The sequence below is a fragment of the Prionailurus viverrinus genome, chromosome A1, assembly GCF_022837055.1.
Source record: "Prionailurus viverrinus isolate Anna chromosome A1, UM_Priviv_1.0, whole genome shotgun sequence".
In the NCBI taxonomy this organism is placed as follows: Eukaryota; Metazoa; Chordata; class Mammalia; order Carnivora; family Felidae; genus Prionailurus; species Prionailurus viverrinus.
Genome location: NC_062561.1, coordinates 61240861 through 61251044, shown reverse-complemented (window position 1 = coordinate 61251044; position 10184 = coordinate 61240861).

Genomic DNA, 10184 nt, shown 5'->3' with positions numbered 1-10184 from the left:
TATGGAGGTTTCTCAAAAAATTAATATATCTACCCTATAATCCAGCAATAGCACAGCTAGGAATTTACCCAAGGGATACAGGAGTACTGATGCATAGGGGCACTTGTACCCCAAGGTTTATAGCAGCAGTCTCAATAGCCAAATTATGGGAAGAACCTAAATGTCCATCAACTGATGAATAAAGAAATTGTGGTTTATATATACAATGGAATACTAGTTGGCAATAAGAATGAAATATGGCCTTTTCACATGAAAAGATGCTCAACATCGTTCCTCATTAGGGAAATCCAAATCAAAACCACACTCAGATATCACCTCACACCAGTCAGAGTGGCCAAAATGAACAAATCGGGAGAGGATGTGGAGAAACGGGAACCCTCTTGCACTGTTGGTGGGAATACAAATTGGTGCAGCCACTCTGGAAAACAGTGTGGAGGTTCCTCAAAAATTAAAAATAGACCTACCCTATGACCCAGCAATACCACTGCTAGGAATTTACCCAAGGGATACAGGAGTACTGATGCATAGGGGCACTTGTACCCCAATGTTTATAGCAGCACTCTCAATAGCCAAATTGTGGAAAGAGCCTAAATGTCCATCAACTGATGAATGGATAAAGAAATTGTGGTTTATATACACAATGGAGTACTACGTGGCAATGAGAACGAAATATGGCCCTTTGTAACAACATGGATGGAACTGGAGAGTGTTAAGTGAAATAAGCCATACAGAGAAAGATACCATACGTTTTCACTCATATGTGGATCCTAAGAGACTTAACAGAAACCCATGGGGGAGGGGAAGAAAAAAAAAGTTAGAGTGGGAGAGAGCCAAAGCATAAGAGACTCTTAAACTGAGAACAAACTGAGGGTTCATGGGGGTGAGAGGGAGGGGAGGGTGGGTGATGGGTATTGAGGAGGGCACCTTTTGGGATGAGCACTGGGTGTTGTATGGAAACCAATTTGACAATTTCACATATTGGAAAAGAATATGAAAAATAAAAATGTAGGTTAAAAAAAGAAATATGGCCTTTTGTAGCAACAAGAGGTGTTATGCTAAGTGAAATAAGTCATACAGAGAAAAACTGATACCAGAAATTTCTCAGGATCCACATATGAGTGAAAACATAACAAAAGACCATGGGGGAGAAGGAAAACAAGTTAGACAGGGAAGGAGGCAAATCATAAGAGACTCTTAAAAACTGAGAAGAACCTGAGGGTTGATGGGGGATGGAAGGGAGGGGAAAGTAGGGGATGGGCATTGAGGAGAGCACCTGTTGGGATGAGCACTGGGTAATGTATGGAAACCAGTTTGACAAAAAATGTAATAAAATCTTTTGCCAAGATGTATCTTAAAAAAGGGACAAAACTGTAAACCGATTTCCCTTTACCACTTGGGCTTCTTAAAGGGCCTCCTCTCCAGTTTCTAGGGGGTTTGTTAAATTACAGGACCAAGAAACCCAATACTATGGGGGGGGGGGAGAGGGGGACAAGACCCAAGTGATTTCATGGAAGATTAAGTTTTATAACCATCACATAGTCTCAGACCTGGTTGGCATTATTTAAGAAATGGTTTCAGTTTGATGTAAAATACTAGATTTATGCAGATAGTTAAAAATGTGTACATTAAAGATGTGTACATAGGTCCATAAAGTTTTATTTTAAAAATGTCAAACAGAAGTAGAACTTAGCTTCAGGAATCATAATGATTGTTATTTTTCTGTTTTTATATAGTTCTGTAAATAAAGCATTTAGAAAGTATTAGGTAGAAAAATACAAGTTCTCTGCAGATGGTATTTTGTGTACATAAAACCTAAAGAAATCAGTGGAAAGTAGAACAAATCTTAGAATCACTCATCCAGATACAAATAGCAAGATTTTTCCCCTTATTGCAAAAGTGATGGTCCTACATTTTATGTCAATAGATAGCAAGAAGTTTGATGAAAAGTATTCGAAATGTAGATAAGGAATTGACAAAAACCTGAAGGAGAAATCTACAAGAACACTCTTAAGGATCTCTAGAATGATCTGGTTACATCTTAAAAGAAACTAGGAGACCAAAGCAATGTCTAGCAGCTACTACCTCAAGATCAATATTGTAAGTTTTTGTTTTGAGAGCAAATGAGAGCATGTGCACAAGCAGGGGAGAGGAGAGAGAATCTTAAGCAGTCTCCACACCTAGCACCGAGCCTGATATAGGACTTGATCCCACAACCATGGGACATGACCTAAGCCAAATATCAAGAGTTGGAATGCTTAACTGAGCCACCCAGGTGCCCCAAATATTCTTCCTAAATTAACAAAGATTAAGTCAGGGCTTTCACACAGGCTTAATGTTTTACTATGTATCACTTGTGTAGATTCAGTAGACTACTTTCAAAGATAACACAAGAAAACATGCATCAAGGGCCTTATACACAGCTTAAGACAGTTTTACAGATTTATGGGAGATAGAGGTTATAAATTATACTGCTGAACAGATTAGGATAAGAAAATTAGGAATAATTTCAATGTTAATGAGAGTGCAAGTAAACATGATCTACTCAAATACTAGGGAGTTTGAAGTTTTAATATTTAATTTTTGCTATCGATTAAATGAAACGTAGGTACACGTGGACATATTTGTCACCTGCTCCCTTCTGCCTCTCACTCAACCACTTCCCATCAACATACAGAATTTAAAGGAAACACTAATTCAGGATATCAGAAATTAAATACTCAAGTATTGTTCACTTCTAAAGTGCTTGAGGTTTGAATGAAGTTCATGATTGTCATGATTAAGTTTTACTGCTAGTCTATAAAACTTGTGAAATTTATCTAGAAGATGGTACAGCAGTAATGCTTTCAAACACTTCTAAATAGATCATACTTAGGCATTTTCACCTAAAATACTGAAGGCTGAGTGTAGTAGAATACCCTTGACCATTCACTAACTGACACATTGAAGTATTTTTACTTTATAGGAATTATCAAATGAGGATTCACTTCAGGAGAAAGAATCCTGCATATTAACTCATTTTTACTGAAGTAGAACTTAGAATATCCTATTTTTTTCGGTATATATCCTAGTGATTCAGTATTTTTATATATAATAATCTCACTATAATCCTGATTACCATCTGTCTGAAGTAAAGCATTCCATTGTCACTTACATCCAAACTAATGCACTGTAACATTTTAGTGGTTTTCAGCCTTTACCTTATCTTAGAGCCTTGGCGGGGAGGAGGGAGAGAAGGGGAACCAGATATACAGTATTAGCAAATAAAAGCTCTGGGTTTGAGACCAGGTAAGGATTTTTAAAAGCTAGCCAAGTGATTATGATGTGCAACCAAGCTAGAATCACTTCTGAGATTTAATCCCTACCTCCCACCTTCCAAGTGAGAGTTCCCTACCTTGAAGTTTCAATAGTTCTCATCTGTGGAGAGGACAACATAATTTTGATTTGGAATGGCTTATCTGTAATTTACTACAGTTAATGGCTTCAAGTATCAAAGCATACTAATACATGTAGCAGTTTGGTTTATGGCCACAAGGAGTAGAAATTCAGATTACTTCAAGATTTAAAGGGGGGAAAAATACACCTCTACCCCACTACCACAGGGCCTGGTGAAAAGTTAGCAGCTGCCCTAGAGATTAGCTACTATGTTACCTCCTCAGGCCACACAGGCTCTCCAATCACATTTCTGCTCATTGCTAAAGTCTATTCTGCTCCTGTTTACAGGCTAGTTCTATTTTCTCAGTTACTATTCCCTCACTTAATTTACCTACATATATAATTGGATCGGTCAAGCTTATTCTTGTATTAGGTCTGTTTCATTTGATCAGGTACACAGGTCCAGTCTATTCAGCTGGGATGGTGGCAAGGCCCATGGCCACCTAGATATCCTATGCATGAGTGGAAGATTCCCCCAGAAACCATCAGATGGAGGAGGACACCAAGTGATGGACCATTCTAGCAAACACCAGATAGTTGTCCAAGGCTTTCAAGGCAGCATGATGTCAGTTTTAAGAATTTGTCAATGTTTGCAATTAATAGGACCATTAGTAAAACTGATTTTATTAGAATATTTTCCATGAAATTATGTCTAGGAGACTGTTGCTTCTTTTGGGAGCATGAATCTGAGCAGTTTGGTCTTCTCCTGAAAGGTGCGTTTTTCCAAATCATGTTATTCAATTATGTGCAAAATAAAGGTTGCAAATTGATAGCTGGCCGAGCAACTGTGTGCACTCTTTCCCAAATTTCAGCTTATTTCTGACAAAATCTCATTCTTATATCATGAATAATCTTTCACCTGAGACCTGCATTACCATAGTACACAAGTTGCATACAAGTTCTTCTAACCATAGCAAGTTCTTTCCTGCTTCATTATATTGTACATGTGAATCCTCCACTTTCCTATTTGGAGATCAGACAGTAGCAGTTACAAGATCCTGAATATTAGGATGAAACATTAGCATACTGATGTACCATTTACATGGTCCTACTTCTCATTAAAGTCCCATTTAAAAATAGATCAAATAGGGGCACCTGGGTGGCTCAGTTGAGCATCCAACTTCAGCTCAGGTCATGATCTCACAGCTAGTGAGTTCGAGCCCAGTGTCAGGCTCTGTGCTGACAGCTCAGAGCCTGGAGCCGTTTCGGATTCTGTGTGTCCTCTCTGCCATTCCCCCACTCACATGCGCGCTTTCTCAAAAATAAAACATTTAAATAAAAAAAATAGATCAAATACAGTCTCTTGTTAACCATTTGGTTTGAAATTGTTCATTCTTACAAGATTGTACTGTAATTATGTAGTTTGCTAGGTTGTATAATTGTCTATTTACCAGCTAGGTCTTGATAGTACAGTAGTTCCAAAATAATCATTAGCTTGGTTAAAAAGTTGTTAAAGCACTTTAGCTTTAATAACCAACTTCCAAGAAAGATCCTAAGGAACAAATGATAAAGGAGCTTAAATCCTCAAAATCCAGACTGAGGGAAACTGAGGACAACTAACAGGTTTATTCAGTAAGCATGCACACACATACACTAGTGAGAGAAAAGATCTAGACTTAAGGAACACGTTTACCAATTTTAACTCATGGACTGTATTCGTAGCCTTATTTGAAAAAAAAGGTCAAAGTCATTTGAGAAAATTCAAGCACTGCATATTTGATGATTAATCCAGATCTATGCCTACCTTGAAATTTTCACCAACATTATCAAAATAATCATTTTCCCAGAAGACAAACTCTGGTATTCAGTAAAATCTTACCTAACAGCTCTGAAATTCCATTATGAAATCAGATAAGGGATCTAAACAGGTTTCCTACTACTGTAATATTTTCTAACTGCAACAAACAAGTTTCTTTCACTAAGTCTGTTGTGTTAGTTGGGAAAATTTCTGCTCATGTCCAACACCATCTGGTATGGAAGGTGTTCCAAGCAGTAAACTGCTTCAGAGAGCTCCTCATCTTCCCTGTGTGGGGGTATTTTAAAAGACAAGGAAAAAAATAAACATAGTACATAATTTACTAGCTGTCTCATGTTTGCAGCCAGAGTTTCTGTACACCTCGGTATGAATGTAATTCTTTAGCTTATATAGTCAGGTTATGGATCTCCAATAAAAATTTCAGTTGAATGTCCTAGTTTTTTTTAAGCTATAACAAAAGCTGTATTGAGTTCTGAGAAGAACATCAAAATTCAAACTCTACTCTTTAAAATTCAGAATGGAGACTCAAATTCTAATTTACTTGCCCAGGGTCACAGCCAGGACTAGATTCCAGACTCTAATCCTAGAGCATCATTTTTCCAATGTGATGCTTATTTTCAAGCTCTAAATGTGATCTATCATTTGATTTTGGCTAGGCAATAATAGAGGAAAGCAAAGTTCCAGAACAATTATATATTAGATACTATTTCTAGTAAAATGCCACCTGGATAACTTTACAAAGTGCTACATTTCAAGAGGGGGGGAAAAAGGCTAACTTTATACTTAGACCATTAATTTTTATAGCTTAAAAACAATCACGTAGTCCATTGCCATAGAATCAGGACAGCCAGTTGCCACAACCCAGCAGCATTCTCTCGACCAGGTCACTCCAGCCTCTCTAGGCATTAGCTTCAAATATGGAACATGTCACTTAACCATACAGAGGATTCTAGCACAAATTCGGGTTCTGTAGTGTAAAATTTAGTTTCTCAGGCTACTTTTCATTCTAAAATTGTCAGTTTTTAAAGAATAAGCTCCACATTATAGTCAAGAAGTTATGCTGTAATAAAGCTAGCCCTGATGTTCTACAAACTACAATACCACAACAGACATAACTGGCTTTTAACAGGCTGCTCATAAAGCTGCCAGGATGACCTTTTTGAAATATAATCCCATGTTTAAGATCTTTCTGGGGCCTCCCCAACACCTGCTGAATCAAGTCAAATCCCTTAATGTCGTGTGAAAGAAACATGGTATCCTGACTTCCATCCACTTGCCTTTTTGTTTTCTCCTGCCACTTTATACAAAGTAATGGTTTACACACTAAGTAAAACAGGTTAATTTTTAGTGGTTTGTTAAATATAGAATATGAATAGAGACTATAGGACATAGCCAGTTAAGAGTTCACTGTACTTTAGCTAGTTTTATTGTTTAGAAAGTAAAGCAAATCATTTCATAAGTAGATAAATCCTGTAAGTATCCAGAAGATGATTATATACTTACCTAGAAGGTGAATATAGTTTCTTCCCTTTGTCTAATTGTCTTGATAAGGTAGTCTTGTGAATCTATCCTCAAATGTGGGTTTTTCTTTCCCAAAGATTTAGTAGAAATATAAATTCATTAAAAACCTATCTATATGTCAAATGATGTTCTGTGTGCCAAGACATAGCAGTGAGCAAATGCCCCTGACCCATGGGCTCATACTTTGTGGGAAGGTATGAACACTACATCAATCAGTGTGCCATATCAGTGCTGAGAATAAAGCTGCAGACGGAAGATGATATTTTAGAGGTCAGCAAAGGCTTCTGGTAAGGTAGTATCGCCTTTTAACCTGGGAATGAGGAAGACAGTTATGCAGGTAACTGGGAAAGTAAAGGCTCTGAGAGTAAAGGCTCTGAGCAGGTGTGTACTGTTAGGAGAGCAAAAAGGGAGCTTTCCTGGCCTGAGTGGTGTAGGTAAGAGAGAAGAGCAGGTGAAAGGTCAGAGTGAATGTGGACATGGGGTATGGGGCCAAAGTGGAGCATATCTATGGTAGTCAGTTACAAGCAAGGCACCCCATGAATTGCCTTACATAGTTTACCTTCATCTATGAGGTAGGTATCTCTACTAGAGGGAATAAAACAGGTCAAACATAAGGTCCAAATCTTAGGAGTTGGTACTGCAATCTGTCCTCCTGGTCTACCAGACTCCAAGTTATTTATTGGCTATATAGATCTTATGTATAATTTCAGAAATATTTTAAGGTTCCTATTATGCAGAAGTATTTTTTAAAACCATTTTATTTTTGAGAGCACATGCATGCACACGAGCTTGGAGGGAGGGAGGGAGCGAGCGGGGGTGTGGGGGGAAGACCACAGAATCTGAAGCAGGCTCCAGGCTGAGCTACAGCACATAGCCTGATGCGTGGCTGGAACCCACAAATTGCGAGCTCATGACCCTAGCCAAAGCCAGACGCTTAACCAATGGTTTTTATTGAAAGTGAATTAAAAATTTTTTAAAAAGATAGTGTAAGGTAATGCTTTTTTTTCTGCTGAAAACAAGACCTACTGCAATGACAGGACAGGCCCAGAAATGAAGATTTTAGCCAGATAAGAAAACAAGCTTAACTTTTCCTATCATGTGATTCTCCACTTTAAAATTGATATTTGGCAAAACTAAAATAGGAGAAATAAAGTTGACCTTAGTTTTTAGTAGGTCAATGAAGTAGAGTTTAGTTAATGATGAATTTGCTTGTTTTTTTAAACACACAAACTGCCCTTTTAGTGAGCCTCTAAAACTGCAGTGGTCCTATGTTTTTACACTCCCTTTTTGAGTCTACTCCTTTTATTTTTAGGATATTTTGGCAGAGAAAAGTTACTATTGCCCTTAAGATGGTCTTAAAAGGAAAACATGAACCAGCACAATCAAATGATTATTAAACTGTTATGTATAACCTTCCTACCTTTCTAGAAATAGAATGTAAAATGAAAGCCTAAGTTCCTGAAGGATATTAAAACTCCATTGAATGTACTAGTCATAAATTTTAAGTCGATCACTTGGAAATCCTCAGTGTTGTAATATAAGGAGTGCAGTGAACCTCTATACTGTTCACTTACAATGTAATTGTTACATAACTAGCAATTTTAACATCCTCACTATGAAAGTACTAACATAAAGCCATTTATTCTACATATATATTCCCAATACCAAAAACATGGGTGATTTACCACTTACCCATTACTATTTAGTATAAAATGATCAAGATTGTTTACAATTTTCAAAATATTTAACTGAAGATACTTCGTAGGGAAGTACTAAACAAAGCAATTCTTGCCAGCCTTCCAGATAGCCTGTAAGGGGTTTCAAGAATTGAGAAATGAACTGGATAAATCAAGGTCAAATGGGTTTTATCACTGGTATAGCATTTAGTCCCTGCAGAAAAGCACTAGAAGCAGGTATTTGATACTACCTCAAAAGCAGCCCAGCTGTAATGATACCACCTTCAGCTACAAGGGGTATAGAAATTGTTTTTAAGCTAACACTAACATCCTTAAATACTACAGATTGTAACTAGAACTTAAAGAACATCTGTTCAATATGTCTTCAAGTATTTTATTGACAGTGAATACTGGAGTACCAACAATGTCATTATGGCTCTGCTCCCTCATTTAATCTTATTGAGCTTCTGTGAAATAGTTCATCTTATTCTGAGGAAATGGTGACGAGTTCAACTCGTATTGAACTAGTCCTAGTATTAGTCTGCCCAGGCAGCTGTAACAAAAACTCTAAGACTAGGTGGCTTAAGTTTTCTCCACTCCGGAGGCTAGAAGTAGCAGATCAAGGTTCTGGCCAGTTTTATTTCTGGTGAAAATGCTCTTCATGGCTTGAAATGCGCAGCCTTCCCAGGGCCTGTCTTTGGTCTGTGTGTTGGGACAGCTCTCTAGTGTCTCTTCCTCTAAGAACAGTTCTACGGAATCAGGCACCATCTTATAACCTCATTAAACCTTAATTTTTAGGTTTAAGCCCTCCCCCACTCGTGCTGTCTCTCAAAATAAAAAGTGAAGCATAGGAACAAATATGACTGTCAGATACGAACCTTTCAAAGGCCTAACAAGGCTCAGGATTTTAAGCTATATAGCACCCTACACATGCAGTTAGGCGCCATGTAAAAACTAGGCTTAACATTTAATACAGTCTCATGCTTTTATTTGCTTGAAGATAGTTTCTCAGAAGCAAAGACCCATCCTTCCCACATGTTTGAATTCAACCAAAAAAGTTTAATAAGGGGCTTAATATATTAAACACCAACATAGCCTTTGCAATACTAAGATTCATCTTTGCTAGGAACACAATTATTCCTTTGAAAAATCAAGTCAAAGCAGACACATCAATTACATTTAGTCAAAGCTTACAAGGGGATAATCAGCATCAACCATGATCCATAGTCAGCAATTATCACCTTGTGAATACTACCTAAAGGCAAAATTTAAGAAGTTTCTATAATCACTTCAAATAGAGAGATTAACATTCCTAAAAGCAGATCAATATGCATTATAAGTTAGACCCCAATGTAAGGTTAACCTACAGTTAACAGAACTCTGCATAACTATTCAACTATATTCATTCTCAGGCTTAGACTAAGTCCTAGCCCATGTTTTGCCACAAAACTTTAACAGGGAGCTAATGCATGTTTTTTCCTAGGAACTTGTAGTTTAGAAGTTATTTAATTGCCTCAACACAATCCCTTCAATATTTGTTACGTATTGTCATCTACTTAAACACATCTTAGAAATGTTAACCCCTTGGTTCTCAGTGGTCAGTTTTATCCCCATGAAATAAATGGCCATGTATGGAGACATTTGTGGTTGTCACAATTATTGGCTGGTGAAGGCTGAGAAAGGTGGAAGCGATACTAATGGTGGGGGGGGGGGGTAGGTAGAAGTTAGGGAGGACATTGCACATCCTACAAATAGCCCTCCCATAACAAAGAAAGTGCCAATAATGCTGAGGTTTAGAA